Source organism: Mytilus trossulus, chromosome 2 (genome assembly GCF_036588685.1).
Source record: "Mytilus trossulus isolate FHL-02 chromosome 2, PNRI_Mtr1.1.1.hap1, whole genome shotgun sequence".
Classification (NCBI taxonomy): domain Eukaryota; kingdom Metazoa; phylum Mollusca; class Bivalvia; order Mytilida; family Mytilidae; genus Mytilus; species Mytilus trossulus.
This window is the reverse complement of record NC_086374.1, coordinates 140,129-161,304: the sequence shown is the minus strand read 5'-3', so window position 1 is coordinate 161,304 and position 21,176 is coordinate 140,129.

The following is a 21,176-nucleotide window of genomic DNA, read 5'->3' as shown; positions in this document are numbered from 1 at the left end:
GGACATCAAAACTATTCAAACACCCTCCACACTAAAAACAGTTAAAACGCCATTAACGTCATGGACATCAACACTATTCAAACACCCTCCACACTAAAAACAGTTAAAACGCCATTAACGTCATGGACATCAAAACTATTCAAACACCCTACACATCAAAAACTGTTTAAACGCCATTACCGTCATGGACATCAAAACTATTCAAACACCCTCCACACTAAAAACTGTTTAAACGCCTTTAACGTCATGGACATCAAAACTAGTCAAACACCCTCCACACTAAAAACTGTTTAAACGCCATTAACGTCATGGACATCAAAACTATTCAAACACCCTACACACTAAAAACTGTTTAAACGCCATTACCGTCATGGACATCAAAACTATTCAAACACCCTACACACTAAAAACTGTTTAAACGCCTTTAACATCATGGACACCAAAACTATTCAACCACCCTACACACTAAAAACAGTTAAAACGCCATTAACATCATGGACATCAAAACTATTCAAACACCCTCCACACTAAAAACTGTTTAAACGCCATTAACGTCATGGACATCAAAACTATTCAAACACCCTACACACTAAAAACTGTTTAAACGCCATTACCGTCATGGACATCAAAACTATTCAAACACCCTACACACTAAAAACTGTTTAAACGCCTTTAACATCATGGACACCAAAACTATTCAACCACCCTACACACTAAAAACAGTTAAAACGCCATTAACATCATGGACATCAAAACTATTCAAACACCCTCCACACTAAAAACTGTTTAAACGCCATTAACGTCATGGACACCAAAACTATTCAAACACCCTACACACTAAAAACTGTTTAAACGCCATTAACGTCATGGACATCAAAACTATTCAAACACCCTCCACACTAAAACTGTTTAAACGCCATTAACGTCATGGACATCAAAACTATTCAAACACCCTACACATCAAAAACTGTTTAAACGCCATTAACGTCATGGACATCAAAACTATTCAAACACCCTACACACTAAAAACTGTTTAAACGCCATTAACGTCATGGACACCAAAACTATTCAAACACCCTACACATCAAAAACTGTTTAAACGCCATTAACGTCATGGACATCAAAACTATTCAAACAACCTACACACTAAAAACAGTTAAAACGCCATTAACGTCATGGACATCAAAACTATTCAAACACCCTACACATCAAAAACTGTTTAAACGCCATTAACGTCATGGACATCAAAACTATTCAAACACCCTACACACTAAAAACTGTTTAAACGCCATTAACGTCATGGACATCAAAACTATTCAAACACCCTCCACACTAAAACTGTTTAAACGCCATTAACGTCATGGACATCAAAACTATTCAAACACCCTACACATCAAAAACTGTTTAAACGCCATTAACGTCATGGACATCAAAACTATTCAAACACTCTCCACACTAAAAACTGTTTAAACGCATTTAACGTCATGGACATCAAAACTATTCAAACACCCTACACACTAAAAACTGTTTAAACGCCATTAACGTCATGGACACCAAAACTATTCAACCACCCTACACACTAAAAACAGTTAAAACACCATTAACGTCATGGACATCAAAACTATTCAAACACCCTCCACACTAAAAACTGTTTAAACGCCATTAACGTCATGGACACCAAAACTATTCAACCACCCTACACACTAAAAACAGTTAAAACGCCATTAACGTCATGGACATCAAAACTATTCAAACACCCTACACACTAAAAACTGTTTAAACGCCTTTAACGTCATGGACACCAAAACTATTCAACCACCCTACACACTAAAAACAGTTAAAACGCCATTAACGTCATTGACATCAAAACTATTCAAACACCCTCCACACTTAAAACTGTTTAAACGCCATTAACGTCATGGACATCAAAACTATTCAAACACCCTACACACTAAAAACTGTTTAAACGCCATTAACGTCATGGACACCAAAACTATTCAAACACCCTCCACACTAAAAACTGTTTAAACGCCATTAACGTCATGGACATCAAAACTATTCAAACACCCTCCACACTAAAAACTGTTTAAACGCCATTAACGTCATGGATATCAAAACTATTCAAACACCCTACACACTAAAAACTGTTTAAACGCCATTTACGTCATGGACATCAAAACTATTCAAACACCCTACACACTAAAAACTGTTTAAACGCCTTTAACGTCATGGACATCAAAACTATTCAAACACCCTACACACTAAAAACTGTTTAAACGCCATTAACGTCATGGACACCAAAACTATTCAACCACCCTACACACTAAAAACAGTTTAAACGCCATTAACGTCATGGACACCAAAACTATTCAACCACCCTACACACTAAATACTGTTTAAACGCCATTAACGTCATGGACACCAAAACTATTCAACCACCCTACACATCAAAAACTGTTTAAACGCCATTAACGTCATGGACATCAAAACTATTCAAACACCCTACACACTAAAAACAGTTAAAACGCCATTAACGTCATGGACATCAAAACTATTCAAACACCCTCCACACTAAAACTGTTTAAACGCCATTAACGTCATGGACATCAAAACTATTCAAACACCCTACACATCAAAAACTGTTTAAACGCCATTAACGTCATGGACATCAAAACTATTCAAACACCCTCCACACTAAAAACTGTTTAAACGCCATTAACGTCATGGACATCAAAACTATTCAAACACCCTACACACTAAAAACTGTTTAAACGCCATTAACGTCATGGACACCAAAACTATTCAAACACCCTACACACTAAAAACAGTTAAAACGCCATTAACATCATGGACATCAAAACTATTCAACTACCATACACATCAAAAACTGTTTAAACGCCTTTAACGTCATGGACATCAAAACTATTCAAACACCCTCCACACTAAAAACTGTTTAAACGCCATTAACGTCATGGACACCAAAACTATTCAAACACCCTACACACTAAAAACTGTTTAAACGCCATTAACGTCATGGACACCAAAACTATTCAAACACCCTCCACACTAAAAACTGTTTAAACGCCTTTAACGTCATGGACATCAAAACTATTCAAACACCCTCCACACTAAAAACTGTTTAAACGCCATTAACGTCATGGACACCAAAACTATTCAACCACCCTCCACACTAAAAACAGTTAAAACGCCATTAACGTCATGGACACCAAAACTATTCAAACACCCTCCACACTAAAAACTGTTTAAACGCCTTTAACGTCATGGACATCAAAACTATTCAAACACCCTACACACTAAAAACTGTTTAAACGCCATTAACGTCATGGACACCAAAACTATTCAACCACCCTCCACACTAAAAACAGTTTTAACGTCATTAACGTCATGGACACCAAAACTATTCAAACACCCTCCACACTAAAAACTGTTTAAACGCCTTTAACGTCATGGACATCAAAACTATTCAAACACCCTCCACACTAAAAACAGTTAAAACGCCATTAACGTCATGGACATCAACACTATTCAAACACCCTCCACACTAAAAACAGTTAAAACGCCATTAACGTCATGGACATCAAAACTATTCAAACACCCTACACATCAAAAACTGTTTAAACGCCATTACCGTCATGGACATCAAAACTATTCAAACACCCTCCACACTAAAAACTGTTTAAACGCCTTTAACGTCATGGACATCAAAACTATTCAAACACCCTCCACACTAAAAACTGTTTAAACGCCATTAACGTCATGGACATCAAAACTATTCAAACACCCTACACACTAAAAACTGTTTAAACGCCATTACCGTCATGGACATCAAAACTATTCAAACACCCTACACACTAAAAACTGTTTAAACGCCTTTAACATCATGGACACCAAAACTATTCAACCACCCTACACACTAAAAACAGTTAAAACGCCATTAACATCATGGACATCAAAACTATTCAAACACCCTCCACACTAAAAACTGTTTAAACGCCATTAACGTCATGGACATCAAAACTATTCAAACACCCTACACACTAAAAACTGTTTAAACGCCATTACCGTCATGGACATCAAAACTATTCAAACACCCTACACACTAAAAACTGTTTAAACGCCTTTAACATCATGGACACCAAAACTATTCAACCACCCTACACACTAAAAACAGTTAAAACGCCATTAACATCATGGACATCAAAACTATTCAAACACCCTCCACACTAAAAACTGTTTAAACGCCATTAACGTCATGGACACCAAAACTATTCAAACACCCTACACACTAAAAACTGTTTAAACGCCATTAACGTCATGGACATCAAAACTATTCAAACACCCTCCACACTAAAACTGTTTAAACGCCATTAACGTCATGGACATCAAAACTATTCAAACACCCTACACATCAAAAACTGTTTAAACGCCATTAACGTCATGGACATCAAAACTATTCAAACACCCTACACACTAAAAACTGTTTAAACGCCATTAACGTCATGGACACCAAAACTATTCAAACACCCTACACATCAAAAACTGTTTAAACGCCATTAACGTCATGGACATCAAAACTATTCAAACAACCTACACACTAAAAACAGTTAAAACGCCATTAACGTCATGGACATCAAAACTATTCAAACACCCTACACATCAAAAACTGTTTAAACGCCATTAACGTCATGGACATCAAAACTATTCAAACACCCTACACACTAAAAACTGTTGAAACGCCATTAACGTCATGGACATCAAAACTATTCAAACACCCTCCACACTAAAACTGTTTAAACGCCATTAACGTCATGGACATCAAAACTATTCAAACACCCTACACATCAAAAACTGTTTAAACGCCATTAACGTCATGGACACCAAAACTATTCAAACACCCTACACACTAAAAACAGTTAAAACGCCATTAACGTCATGGACATCAAAACTATTCAAACACCCTCCACACTAAAAACTGTTTAAACGCCATTAACGTCATGGACACCAAAACTATTCAACCACCCTACACATCAAAAACTGTTTAAACGCCATTAACGTCATGGACATCAAAACTATTCAAACACCCTACACACTAAAAACAGTTAAAACGCCATTAACGTCATGGACATCAAAACTATTCAAACACCCTCCACACTAAAAACTGTTTAAACGCCATTAACGTCATGGACACCAAAACTATTCAAACACCCTACACACTAAAAACTGTTTAAACGCCTTTAACGTCATGGACACCAAAACTATTCAAACACCCTCCACACTAAAACTGTTTAAACGCCATTAACGTCATGGACATCAAAACTATTCAAACACCCTACACATCAAAAACTGTTTAAACGCCATTAACGTCATGGACACCAAAACTATTCAAACACCCTACACACTAAAAACTGTTTAAACGCCATTAACGTCATGGACACCAAAACTATTCAAACACCCTCCACACTAAAAACTGTTTAAACGCCTTTAACGTCATGGACATCAAAACTATTCAAACACCCTCCACACTAAAAACTGTTTAAACGCCATTAACGTCATGGACACCAAAACTATTCAACCACCCTACACATCAAAAACTGTTTAAACGCCATTAACGTCATGGACACCAAAACTATTCAAACACCCTACACACTAAAAACTGTTTAAACGCCATTAACGTCATGGACATCAAAACTATTCAAACACCCTACACACTAAAAACTGTTTAAACGCCATTAACGTCATGGACATCAAAACTATTCAAACACCCTCCACACTAAAAACTGTTTAAACGCCATTAACGTCATGGACACCAAAACTATTCAACCACCCTACACATCAAAAACTGTTTAAACGCCATTAACGTCATGGACATCAAAACTATTCAAACACCCTACACACTAAAAACAGTTAAAACGCCATTAACGTCATGGACATCAAAACTATTCAAACACCCTCCACACTAAAAACTGTTTAAACGCCATTAACGTCATGGACACCAAAACTATTCAAACACCCTACACACTAAAAACTGTTTAAACGCCATTAACGTCATGGACATCAAAACTATTCAAACACCCTACACATCAAAAACTGTTTAAACGCCATTAACGTCATGGACATCAAAACTATTCAAACACCCTCCACACTAAAAACTGTTTAAACGCCATTAACGTCATGGACACCAAAACTATTCAAACACCCTCCACACTAAAAACTGTTTAAACGCCATTAACGTCATGGACATCAAAACTATTCAAACACCCTCCACACTAAAAACTGTTTAAACGCCTTTAACGTCATGGACACCAAAACTATTCAAACACCCTACACACTAAAAACTGTTTAAACGCCTTTAACGTCATGGACACCAAAACTATTCAACCACCCTACACACTAAAAACTGTTTAAACGCCTTTAACGTCATGGACACCAAAACTATTCAAACACCCTACACACTAAAAACTGTTTAAACGCCATTAACGTCATGGACACCAAAACTATTCAACCACCCTACACACTAAAAACTGTTTAAACGCCTTTAACGTCATGGACACCAAAACTATTCAAACACCCTACACACTAAAAACTGTTTAAACTCCATTAACGTCATGGACACCAAAACTATTCAAACACCCTACACACTAAAAACAGTTTAAACGCCATTAACGTCATGGACACCAAAACTATTCAACCACCCTACACACTAAAAACAGTTAAAACGCCATTAACGTCATGGACATCAAAACTATTCAAACACCCTACACATCAAAAACTGTTTAAACGCCATTAACGTCATGGACATCAAAACTATTCAAACACCCTCCACACTAAAAACTGTTTAAACGCCATTAACGTCATGGACACCAAAACTATTCAAACACCCTACACACTAAAAACAGTTAAAACGCCATTAACGTCATGGACATCAAAACTATTCAAACACCCTACACATCAAAAACTGTTTAAACGCCATTAACGTCATGGACATCAAAACTATTCAAACACCCTCCACACTAAAAACTGTTTAAACGCCATTAACGTCATGGACACCAAAACTATTCAACCACCCTACACATCAAAAACTGTTTAAACGCCATTAACGTCATGGACATCAAAACTATTCAAACACCCTACACACTAAAAACAGTTAAAACGCCATTAACGTCATGGACATCAAAACTATTCAAACACCCTCCACACTAAAAACTGTTTAAACGCCATTAACGTCATGGACACCAAAACTATTCAAACACCCTACACACTAAAAACTGTTTAAACGCCTTTAACGTCATGGACACCAAAACTATTCAAACACCCTCCACACTAAAACTGTTTAAACGCCATTAACGTCATGGACATCAAAACTATTCAAACACCCTACACATCAAAAACTGTTTAAACGCCATTAACGTCATGGACACCAAAACTATTCAAACACCCTACACACTAAAAACTGTTTAAACGCCATTAACGTCATGGACACCAAAACTATTCAAACACCCTCCACACTAAAAACTGTTTAAACGCCTTTAACGTCATGGACATCAAAACTATTCAAACACCCTCCACACTAAAAACTGTTTAAACGCCATTAACGTCATGGACACCAAAACTATTCAACCACCCTACACATCAAAAACTGTTTAAACGCCATTAACGTCATGGACACCAAAACTATTCAAACACCCTACACACTAAAAACTGTTTAAACGCCATTAACGTCATGGACATCAAAACTATTCAAACACCCTACACACTAAAAACTGTTTAAACGCCATTAACGTCATGGACATCAAAACTATTCAAACACCCTCCACACTAAAAACTGTTTAAACGCCATTAACGTCATGGACACCAAAACTATTCAACCACCCTACACATCAAAAACTGTTTAAACGCCATTAACGTCATGGACATCAAAACTATTCAAACACCCTACACACTAAAAACAGTTAAAACGCCATTAACGTCATGGACATCAAAACTATTCAAACACCCTCCACACTAAAAACTGTTTAAACGCCATTAACGTCATGGACACCAAAACTATTCAAACACCCTACACACTAAAAACTGTTTAAACGCCATTAACGTCATGGACATCAAAACTATTCAAACACCCTACACATCAAAAACTGTTTAAACGCCATTAACGTCATGGACATCAAAACTATTCAAACACCCTCCACACTAAAAACTGTTTAAACGCCATTAACGTCATGGACACCAAAACTATTCAAACACCCTCCACACTAAAAACTGTTTAAACGCCATTAACGTCATGGACATCAAAACTATTCAAACACCCTCCACACTAAAAACTGTTTAAACGCCTTTAACGTCATGGACACCAAAACTATTCAAACACCCTACACACTAAAAACTGTTTAAACGCCATTAACGTCATGGACACCAAAACTATTCAAACACCCTCCACACTAAAAACTGTTTAAACGCCATTAACGTCATGGACACCAAGACTATTCAAACACCCTACACACTAAAAACTGTTTAAACGCCATTAACGTCATGGACACCAAAACTATTCAACCACCCTCCACACTAAAAACAGTTTAAACGCCATTAACGTCATGGACACCAAAACTATTCAAACACCCTACACACTAAAAACAGTTAAAACGCCATTAACGTCATGGACATCAAAACTATTCAAACACCCTACACACTAAAAACAGTTAAAACGCCATTACCGTCATGGACATCAAAACTATTCAAACACCCTACACACTAAAAACTGTTTAAACGCCTTTAACATCATGGACACCAAAACTATTCAACCACCCTACACACTAAAAACAGTTAAAACGCCATTAACATCATGGACATCAAAACTATTCAAACACCCTCCACACTAAAAACTGTTTAAACGCCATTAACGTCATGGACATCAAAACTATTCAAACACCCTACACATCAAAAACTGTTTAAACGCCATTAACGTCATGGACATCAAAACTATTCAAACACCCTCCACACTAAAAACTGTTTAAACGCCATTAACGTCATGGACACCAAAACTATTCAACCACCCTACACATCAAAAACTGTTTAAACGCCATTAACGTCATGGACATCAAAACTATTCAAACACCCTACACACTAAAAACAGTTAAAACGCCATTAACGTCATGGACATCAAAACTATTCAAACACCCTCCACACTAAAAACTGTTTAAACGCCATTAACGTCATGGACACCAAAACTATTCAAACACCCTACACACTAAAAACTGTTTAAACGCCATTAACGTCATGGACACCAAAACTATTCAAACACCCTCCACACTAAAAACTGTTTAAACGCCATTAACGTCATGGACACCAAAACTATTCAAACACCCTACACACTAAAAACTGTTTAAACGCCTTTAACGTCATGGACATCAAAACTATTCAAACACCCTCCACACTAAAAACTGTTTAAACGCCATTAACGTCATGGACACCAAAACTATTCAAACACCCTACACACTAAAAACTGTTTAAACGCCATTAACGTCATGGACACCAAAACTATTCAATTACCCTCCACACTAAAAACAGTTTAAACGCCATTAACGTCATGGACACCAAAACTATTCAACTACCATACACATCAAAAACTGTTTAAACGCCATTAACGTCATGGACACCAAAACTATTCAAACACCCTCCACACTAAAAACTGTTTAAACGCCATTAACGTCATGGACATCAAAACTATTCAAACACCCTCCACACTAAAAACTGCTTAAACGCCATTAACGTCATGGACATCAAAACTATTCAACCACCCTCCACACTAAAAACTGTTTAAACGCCATTAACGTCATGGACACCAAAACTATTCAACCACCCTCCACACTAAAAACAGTTTAAACGCCATTAACGTCATGGACACCAAAACTATTCAACTACCCTACACATCAAAAACTGTTTAAACGCCATTAACGTCATGGACACCAAAACTATTCAAACACCCTACACACTAAAAACAGTTAAAACGCCATTAACGTCATGGACATCAAAACTATTCAAACACCCTACACATCAAAAACTGTTTAAACGCCATTACCGTCATAGACATCAAAACTATTCAAACACCCTACACACTAAAAACTGTTTAAACGCCATTAACATCATGGACACCAAAACTATTCAACCACCCTACACACTAAAAACAGTTAAAACGCCATTAACATCATGGACATCAAACTATTCAAACACCCTCCACACTAAAAACTGTTTAAACGCCATTAACGTCATGGACACCAAAACTATTCAACCACCCTACACATCAAAAACTGTTTAAACGCCATTAACGTCATGGACATCAAAACTATTCAAACACCCTACACACTAAAAACAGTTAAAACGCCATTAACGTCATGGACATCAAAACTATTCAAACACCCTCCACACTAAAAACTGTTTAAACGCCATTAACGTCATGGACACCAAAACTATTCAAACACCCTACACACTAAAAACTGTTTAAACGCCATTAACGTCATGGACACCAAAACTATTCAACCACCCTCCACACTAAAAACAGTTTAAACGCCATTAACGTCATGGACACCAAAACTATTCAAACACCCTACACACTAAAAACAGTTAAAACGCCATTAACGTCATGGACATCAAAACTATTCAAACACCCTACACATCAAAAACTGTTTAAACGCCATTACCGTCATGGACATCAAAACTATTCAAACACCCTACACACTAAAAACTGTTTAAACGCCTTTAACATCATGGACACCAAAACTATTCAACCACCCTACACACTAAAAACAGTTAAAACGCCATTAACATCATGGACATCAAAACTATTCAAACACCCTCCACACTAAAAACTGTTTAAACGCCATTAACGTCATGGACATCAAAACTATTCAAACACCCTACACATCAAAAACTGTTTAAACGCCATTAACGTCATGGACATCAAAACTATTCAAACACCCTCCACACTAAAAACTGTTTAAACGCCATTAACGTCATGAACACCAAAACTATTCAACCACCCTACACATCAAAAACTGTTTAAACGCCATTAACGTCATGGACATCAAAACTATTCAAACACCCTACACACTAAAAACAGTTAAAACGCCATTAACGTCATGGACATCAAAACTATTCAAACACCCTCCACACTAAAAACTGTTTAAACGCCATTAACGTCATGGACACCAAAACTATTCAAACACCCTACACACTAAAAACTGTTTAAACGCCATTAACGTCATGGACACCAAAACTATTCAAACACCCTCCACACTAAAAACTGTTTAAACGCCTTTAACGTCATGGACATCAAAACTATTCAAACACCCTCCACACTAAAAACTGTTTAAACGCCATTAACGTCATGGACACCAAAACTATTCAACCACCCTACACATCAAAAACTGTTTAAACGCCATTAACGTCATGGACACCAAAACTATTCAAACACCCTACACACTAAAAACTGTTTAAACGCCTTTAACGTCATGGACATCAAAACTATTCAAACACCCTCCACACTAAAAACTGTTTAAACGCCATTAACGTCATGGACACCAAAACTATTCAAACACCCTACACACTAAAAACTGTTTAAACGCCATTATCGTCATGAACACCAAAACTATTCAACCACCCTCCACACTAAAAACAGTTTAAACGCCATTAACGTCATGGACACCAAAACTATTCAACTACCATACACATCAAAAACTGTTTAAACGCCATTAACGTCATGGACACCAAAACTATTCAAACACCCTCCACACTAAAAACTGTTTAAACGCCATTAACGTCATGGACATCAAAACTATTCAAACACCCTCCACACTAAAAACTGCTTAAACGCCATTAACGTCATGGACATCAAAACTATTCAACCACCCTCCACACTAAAAACTGTTTAAACGCCATTAACGTCATGGACACCAAAACTATTCAACCACCCTCCACACTAAAAACAGTTTAAACGCCATTAACGTCATGGACACCAAAACTATTCAACTACCCTACACATCAAAAACTGTTTAAACGCCATTAACGTCATGGACACCAAAACTATTCAAACACCCTACACACTAAAAACAGTTAAAACGCCATTAACGTCATGGACATCAAAACTATTCAAACACCCTTCACATCAAAAACTGTTTAAACGCCATTACCGTCATGGACATCAAAACTATTCAAACACCCTACACACTAAAAACTGTTTAAACGCCATTAACATCATGGACACCAAAACTATTCAACCACCCTACACACTAAAAACAGTTAAAACGCCATTAACATCATGGACATCAAACTATTCAAACACCCTCCACACTAAAAACTGTTTAAACGCCATTAACGTCATGGACATCAACACTATTCAAACACCCTACACATCAAAAACTGTTTAAACGCCATTAACGTCATGGACATCAAAACTATTCAAACACCCTCCACACTAAAAACTGTTTAAACGCCCTTAACGTCATGGACATCAAAACTATTCAAACACCCTCCACACTAAAAACTGCTTAAACGCCATTAACGTCATGGACATCAAAACTATTCAACCACCCTCCACACTAAAAACTGTTTAAACGCCATTAACGTCATGGACACCAAAACTATTCAAACACCCTACACACTGAAAACTGTTTAAACGCCATTAACGTCATGGACACCAATACTATTCAACCACCCTACACACTAAAAACAGTTTAAACGCCATTAACGTCATGGACACCAAAACTATTCAGCCACCCTACACACTAAATACTGTTTAAACGCCATTAACGTCATGGACATCAAAACTATTCAAACACCCTCCACACTAAAAACTGTTTAAACGCCATTAACGTCATGGACACCAAAACTATTCAACCACCCTACACATCAAAAACTGTTTAAACGCCATTAACGTCATGGACATCAAAACTATTCAAACACCCTACACACTAAAAACAGTTTAAACGCCATTAACGTCATGGACACCAAAACTATTCAACCACCCTACACACTAAATACTGTTTAAACGCCATTAACGTCATGGACATCAAAACTATTCAAACACCCTCCACACTAAAAACTGTTTAAACGCCATTAACGTCATGGACACCAAAACTATTCAACCACCCTACACACTAAAAACAGTTAAAACGCCATTAACGTCATGGACATCAAAACTATTCAAACACCCTACACACTAAAAACTGTTTAAACGCCATTAACGTCATGGACATCAAAACTATTCAAACACCCTACACATCAAAAACTGTTTAAACGCCATTAACGTCATGGACACCAAAACTATTCAAACACCCTCCACACTAAAAACTGTTTAAACGCCTTTAACGTCATGGACATCAAAACTATTCAAACACCCTCCACACTAAAAACTGTTTAAACGCCATTAACGTCATGGACACCAAAACTATTCAAACACCCTACACACTAAAAACTGTTTAAACGCCATTAACGTCATGGACACCAAAACTATTCATTCACCCTCCACACTAAAAACAGTTTAAACGCCATTAACGTCATGGACACCAAAACTATTCAACTACCCTACACATCAAAAACTGTTTAAACGCCATTAACGTCATGGACACCAAAACTATTCAAACACCCTACACACTAAAAACAGTTAAAACGCCATTAACGTCATGGACATCAAAACTATTCAAACACCCTACACATCAAAAACTGTTTAAACGCCATTAACGTCATGGACATCAAAACTATTCAACCACCCTACACACTAAAAACAGTTAAAACGCCATTAACGTCATGGACACCAAAACTATTCAACTACCCTACACATCAAAAACTGTTTAAACGCCATTAACGTCATGGACACCAAAACTATTCAAACACCCTACACACTAAAAACAGTTAAAACGCCATTAACGTCATGGACATCAAAACTATTCAAACACCCTACACATCAAAAACTGTTTAAACGCCATTAACGTCATGGACATCAAAACTATTCAAACACCCTACACATCAAAAACTGTTTAAACGCCATTACCGTCATGGACATCAAAACTATTCAAACACCCTACACACTAAAAACTGTTTAAACGCCATTAACATCATGGACACCAAAACTATTCAACCACCCTACACACTAAAAACAGTTAAAACGCCATTAACATCATGGACATCAAACTATTCAAACACCCTCCACACTAAAAACTGTTTAAACGCCATTAACGTCATGGACATCAAAACTATTCAAACACCATACACACTAAAAACTGTTTAAACGCCATTAACGTCATGGACATCAACACTATTCAAACACCCTACACATCAAAAACTGTTTAAACGCCATTAACGTCATGGACATCAAAACTATTCAAACACCCTCCACACTAAAAACTGTTTAAACGCCCTTAACGTCATGGACATCAAAACTATTCAAACACCCTCCACACTAAAAACTGCTTAAACGCCATTAACGTCATGGACATCAAAACTATTCAACCACCCTCCACACTAAAAACTGTTTAAACGCCATTAACGTCATGGACACCAAAACTATTCAAACACCCTACACACTAAAAACTGTTTAAACGCCATTAACGTCATGGACACCAAAACTATTCAGCCACCCTACACACTAAAAACAGTTTAAACGCCATTAACGTCATGGACACCAAAACTATTCAACCACCCTTCACACTAAATACTGTTTAAACGCCATTAACGTCATGGACATCAAAACTATTCAAACACCCTCCACACTAAAAACTGTTTAAACGCCATTAACGTCATGGACACCAAAACTATTCAACCACCCTACACACTAAAAACAGTTAAAACGCCATTAACGTCATGGACATCAAAACTATTCAAACACCCTACACATCAAAAACTGTTTAAACGCCATTAACGTCATGGACATCAAAACTATTCAAACACCCTACACATCAAAAACTGTTTAAACGCCATTAACGTCATGGACACCAAAACTATTCAAACACCCTCCACACTAAAAACTGTTTAAACGCCTTTAACGTCATGGACATCAAAACTATTCAAACACCCTCCACACTAAAAACTGTTTAAACGCCATTAACGTCATGGACACCAAAACTATTCAAACACCCTACACACTAAAAACTGTTTAAACGCCATTAACGTCATGGACACCAAAACTATTCATCCACCCTCCACACTAAAAACAGTTTAAACGCCATTAACGTCATAGACACCAAAACTATTCAACTACCCTACACATCAAAAACTGTTTAAACGCCATTAACGTCATGGACACCAAAACTATTCAAACACCCTACACACTAAAAACAGTTAAAACGCCATTAACGTCATGGACATCAAAACTATTCAAACACCCTACACATCAAAAACTGTTTAAACGCCATTAACGTCATGGACATCAAAATTATTCAACCACCCTACACACTAAAAACAGTTAAAACGCCATTAACATCATGGACATCAAAACTATTCAAACACCCTACACACTAAAAACTGTTTAAACACCATTAACATCATTGACACCAAAACTATTCAACCACCCTACACACTAAAAACAGTTAAAACGCCATTAACATCATGGACATCAAAACTATTCAAACACCCTCCACACTAAAAACTGTTTAAACGCCATTAACGTCATGGACATCAACACTATTCAAACACCCTACACATCAAAAACTGTTTAAACGCCATTAACGTCATGGACATCAAAACTATTCAAACACCTTCCACACTAAAAACTGTTTAAACGCCATTAACGTCATGGACATCAAAACTATTCAAACACCCTCCACACTAAAAACTGCTTAAACGCCATTAACGTCATGGACATCAAAACTATTCAAACACCCTCCACACTAAAAACTGTTTAAACGCCATTAACGTCATGGACATCAACACTATTCAAACACCCTACACATCAAAAACTGTTTAAACGCCATTAACGTCATGGACATCAAAACTATTCAAACACCCTCCACACTAAAAACTGTTTAAACGCCATTAACGTCATGGACATCAAAACTATTCAAACACCCTCCACACTAAAAACTGCTTAAACGCCATTAACGTCATGGACATCAAAACTATTCAACCACCCTCCACACTAAAAACTGTTTAAACGCCATTAACGTCATGGACACCAAAACTATTCAAACACCCTACACACTAAAAACTGTTTAAACGCCATTAACGTCATGGACACCAAAACTATTCAACCACCCTACACACTAAAAACAGTTTAAACGCCATTAACGTCATGGACACCAAAACTATTCAACCACCCTACACACTAAATACTGTTTAAACGCCATTAACGTCATGGACATCAAAACTATTCAAACACCCTCCACACTAAAAACTGTTTAAACGCCATTAACATCATGGACACCAAAACTATTCAACCACCCTACACACTAAATACTGTTTAAACGCCATTAACGTCATGGACATCAAAACTATTCAAACACCCTCCACACTAAAAACAGTTTAAACGCCATTAACGTCATGGACATCAAAACTATTCAACCACCCTCCACACTAAAAACTGTTTAAACGCCATTAACGTCATGGACACCAAAACTATTCAAACACCCTACACACTAAAAACTGTTTAAACTCCATTAACGTCATGGACACCAAAACTATTCAACCACCCTACACACTAAAAACAGTTTAAACGCCATTAACGTCATGGACACCAAAACTATTCAACCACCCTACACACTAAATACTGTTTAAACGCCATTAACGTCATGGACACCAAAACTATTCAAACACCCTCCACACTAAAAACTGTTTAAACGTCATTAACGTCATGGACACCAAAACTATTCAACCACCCTACACATCAAAAACTGCTTAAACGCCTTTAACGTCATGGACATCAAAACTATTCAAACACCCTCCACACTAAAAACTGTTTAAACGCCATTAACGTCATGGACACCAAAACTATTCAACCACCCTACACATCAAAAACTGCTTAAACGCCTTTAACGTCATGGACATCAAAACTATTCAAACACCTTCCACACTAAAAACTGTTTAAACGTCATTAACGTCATGGACACCAAAACTATTCAACCACCCTACACATCAAAAACTGCTTAAACGCCTTTAACGTCATGGACATCAAAACTATTCAAACACCCTCCACACTAAAAACTGTTTAAACGCCATTAACGTCATGGACACCAAAACTATTAAAACACCCTACACACTAAAAACTGTTTAAACGCCTTTAACGTCATGGACATCAAAACTATTCAACCACCCTACACATCAAAAACTGCTTAAACGCCTTTAACGTCATGGACACCAAAACTATTCAACCACCCTACACACTAAATACTGTTTAAACGCCATTAACGTCATGGACATCAAAACTATTCAAACACCCTCCACACTAAAAACTGTTTAAACGCCATTAACATCATGGACATCAAAACTATTAAAACACCTTCCACACTAAAAACTGTTTAAACGTCATTAACGTCATGGACACCAAAACTATTCAACCACCCTACACATCAAAAACTGCTTAAACGCCTTTAACGTCATGGACATCAAAACTATTCAAACACCCTACACACTAAAAACTGTTTAAACGCCATTAACATCATGGACACCAAAACTATTCAAACACCCTACACACTAAAAACTGTTTAAACGCCATTAACGTCATGGACACCAAAACTATTCAACCACCCTCCACACTAAAAACAGTTTAAACGCCATTAACGTCATGGACAACAAAACTATTCAACTACCCTACACATCAAAAACTGTTTAAACGGCATTAACGTCATGGACACCAAATCTATTCAAACACCCTACACACTAAAAACAGTTAAAACGCCATTAACGTCATGGACATCAAAACTATTCAAACACCCTACACATCAAAAACTGTTTAAACGCCATTAACATCATGGACACCAAAACTATTCAACCACCCTACACACTAAAAACAGTTAAAACGCCATTAACATCATGGACATCAAAACTATTCAAACACCCTCCACACTAAAAACTGTTTAAACGCCATTAACGTCATGGACATCAAAACTATTCAAACACCCTCCACACTAAAAACTGCTTAAACGCCATTAACGTCATGGACATCAAAACTATTCAAACACCCTCCACACTAAAAACTGTTTAAACGCCATTAACGTCATGGACATCAACACTATTCAAACACCCTACACATCAAAAACTGTTTAAACGCCATTAACGTCATGGACATCAAAACTATTCAAACACCCTCCACACTAAAAACTGTTTAAACGCCATTAACGTCATGGACATCAAAACTATTCAAACACCCTCCACACTAAAAACTGCTTAAACGCCATTAACGTCATGGACATCAAAACTATTCAACCACCCTCCACACTAAAAACTGTTTAAACGCCATTAACGTCATGGACACCAAAACTATTCAACCACCCTACACACTAAAAACAGTTAAAACGCCATTAACGTCATGGACATCAAAACTATTCAAACACCCTCCACACTAAAAACTGTTTAAACGCCATTAACGTCATGGACACCAAAACTATTCAACCACCCTACACATCAAAAACTGTTTAAACGCCATTAACGTCATGGACATCAAAACTATTCAAACACCCTACACACTAAAAACAGTTAAAACGCCATTAACGTCATGGACATCAAAACTATTCAAACACCCTCCACACTAAAAACTGTTTAAACGCCATTAACGTCATGGACACCAAAACTATTCAAACACCCTACACACTAAAAACTGTTTAAACGCCATTAACGTCATGGACACCAAAACTATTCAAACATCCTACACATCAAAAACTGTTTAAACGCCATTAACGTCATGGACACCAAAACTATTCAAACACCCTACACATCAAAAACTGTTTAAACGCATTCAACGTCATGGACACCAAAACTATTCAAACACCCTACACACTAAAAACTGTTTAAACGCCATTAACGTCATGGACACCAAAACTATTCAAACACCCTACACATCAAAAACTGTTTAAACGCCATTAACGTCATGGACACCAAAACTATTCAAACACCCTCCACACTAAAAACTGTTTAAACGCCATTAACGTCATGGACACCAAAACTATTCAACCACCCTACACACTAAAAACTGTTTAAACGCCATTAACATCATGGACATCAAAACTATTCAAACACCCTCCACACTAAAAACTGTTTAAACGCCATTAACGTCATGGACACCAAAACTATTCAAACACCCTACACACTAAAAACAGTTAAAACGCCATTAACGTCATGGACACCAAAACTATTCAACCACCCTACACATCAAAAACTGTTTAAACGCCATTAACGTCATGGACATCAAAACTATTCAAACACCCTACACACTAAAAACAGTTAAAACGCCATTAACGTCATGGACATCAAAACTATTCAAACACCCTCCACATCAAAAACTGTTTAAACGCCATTAACGTCATGGACATCAAAACTATTCAAACACCCTCCACACGAAAAACTGTTTAAACGCCATTAACGTCATGGACACCAAAACTATTCAACCACCCTACACATCAAAAACTGTTTAAACGCCATTAACGTCATGGACATCAAAACTATTCAAACACCCTCCACACTAAAAACTGTTTAAACGCCATTAACGTCATGGACACCAAAACTATTCAAACACCCTCCACACTAAAAACAGTTAAAACGCCATTAACGTCATGGACACCAAAACTATTCAAACACCCTACACACTAAAAACTGTTTAAACGCCATTAACGTCATGGACACCAAAACTATTCAAACACCCTCCACACTAAAAACTGTTTAAACGCCATTAACGTCATGGACACCAAAACTATTCAACCACCCTACACATCAAAAACTGTTTAAACGCCATTAACGTCATGGACATCAAAACTATTCAACCACCCTCCACACTAAAAACTGTTTAAACGCCATTAACGTCATGGACATCAAAACTATTCAAACACCCTCCACACTAAAAACTGTTTAAACGCCATTAACGTCATGGACACCAAAACTATTCAACCACCCTACACATCAAAAACTGTTTAAACGCCATTAACGTCATGGACATCAAAACTATTCAACCACCCTACACATCAAAAACTGTTTAAACGCCATTAACGTCATGGACACCAAAACTATTCAAACACCCTACACACTAAAAACTGTTTAAACGCCATTAACGTCATGGACACCAAAACTATTCAAACACCCTCCACACTAAAAACTGTTTAAACGCCTTTAACGTCATGGACATCAAAACTATTCAAACACCCTCCACACTAAAAACTGTTTAAACGCCATTAACGTCATGGACACCAAAACTATTCAACCACCCTACACATCAAAAACTGTTTAAACGCCATTAACGTCATGGACACCAAAACTATTCAAACACCCTACACACTAAAAACTGTTTAAACGCCATTAACGTCATGGACATCAAAACTATTCAAACACCCTACACACTAAAAACTGTTTAAACGCCATTAACGTCATGGACATCAAAACTATTCAAACACCCTCCACACTAAAAACTGTTTAAACGCCATTAACGTCATGGACACCAAAACTATTCAACCACCCTACACATCAAAAACTGTTTAAACGCCATTAACGTCATGGACATCAAAACTATTCAAACACCCTACACACTAAAAACAGTTAAAACGCCATTAACGTCATGGACATCAAAACTATTCAAACACCCTCCACACTAAAAACTGTTTAAACGCCATTAACGTCATGGACACCAAAACTATTCAAACACCCTACACACTAAAAACTGTTTAAACGCCATTAACGTCATGGACATCAAAACTATTCAAACACCCTACACATCAAAAACTGTTTAAACGCCATTAACGTCATGGACATCAAAACTATTCAAACACCCTCCACACTAAAAACTGTTTAAACGCCATTAACGTCATGGACACCAAAACTATTCAAACACCCTCCACACTAAAAACTGTTTAAACGCCATTAACGTCATGGACATCAAAACTATTCAAACACCCTCCACACTAAAAACTGTTTAAACGCCTTTAACGTCATGGACACCAAAACTATTCAAACACCCTACACACTAAAAACTGTTT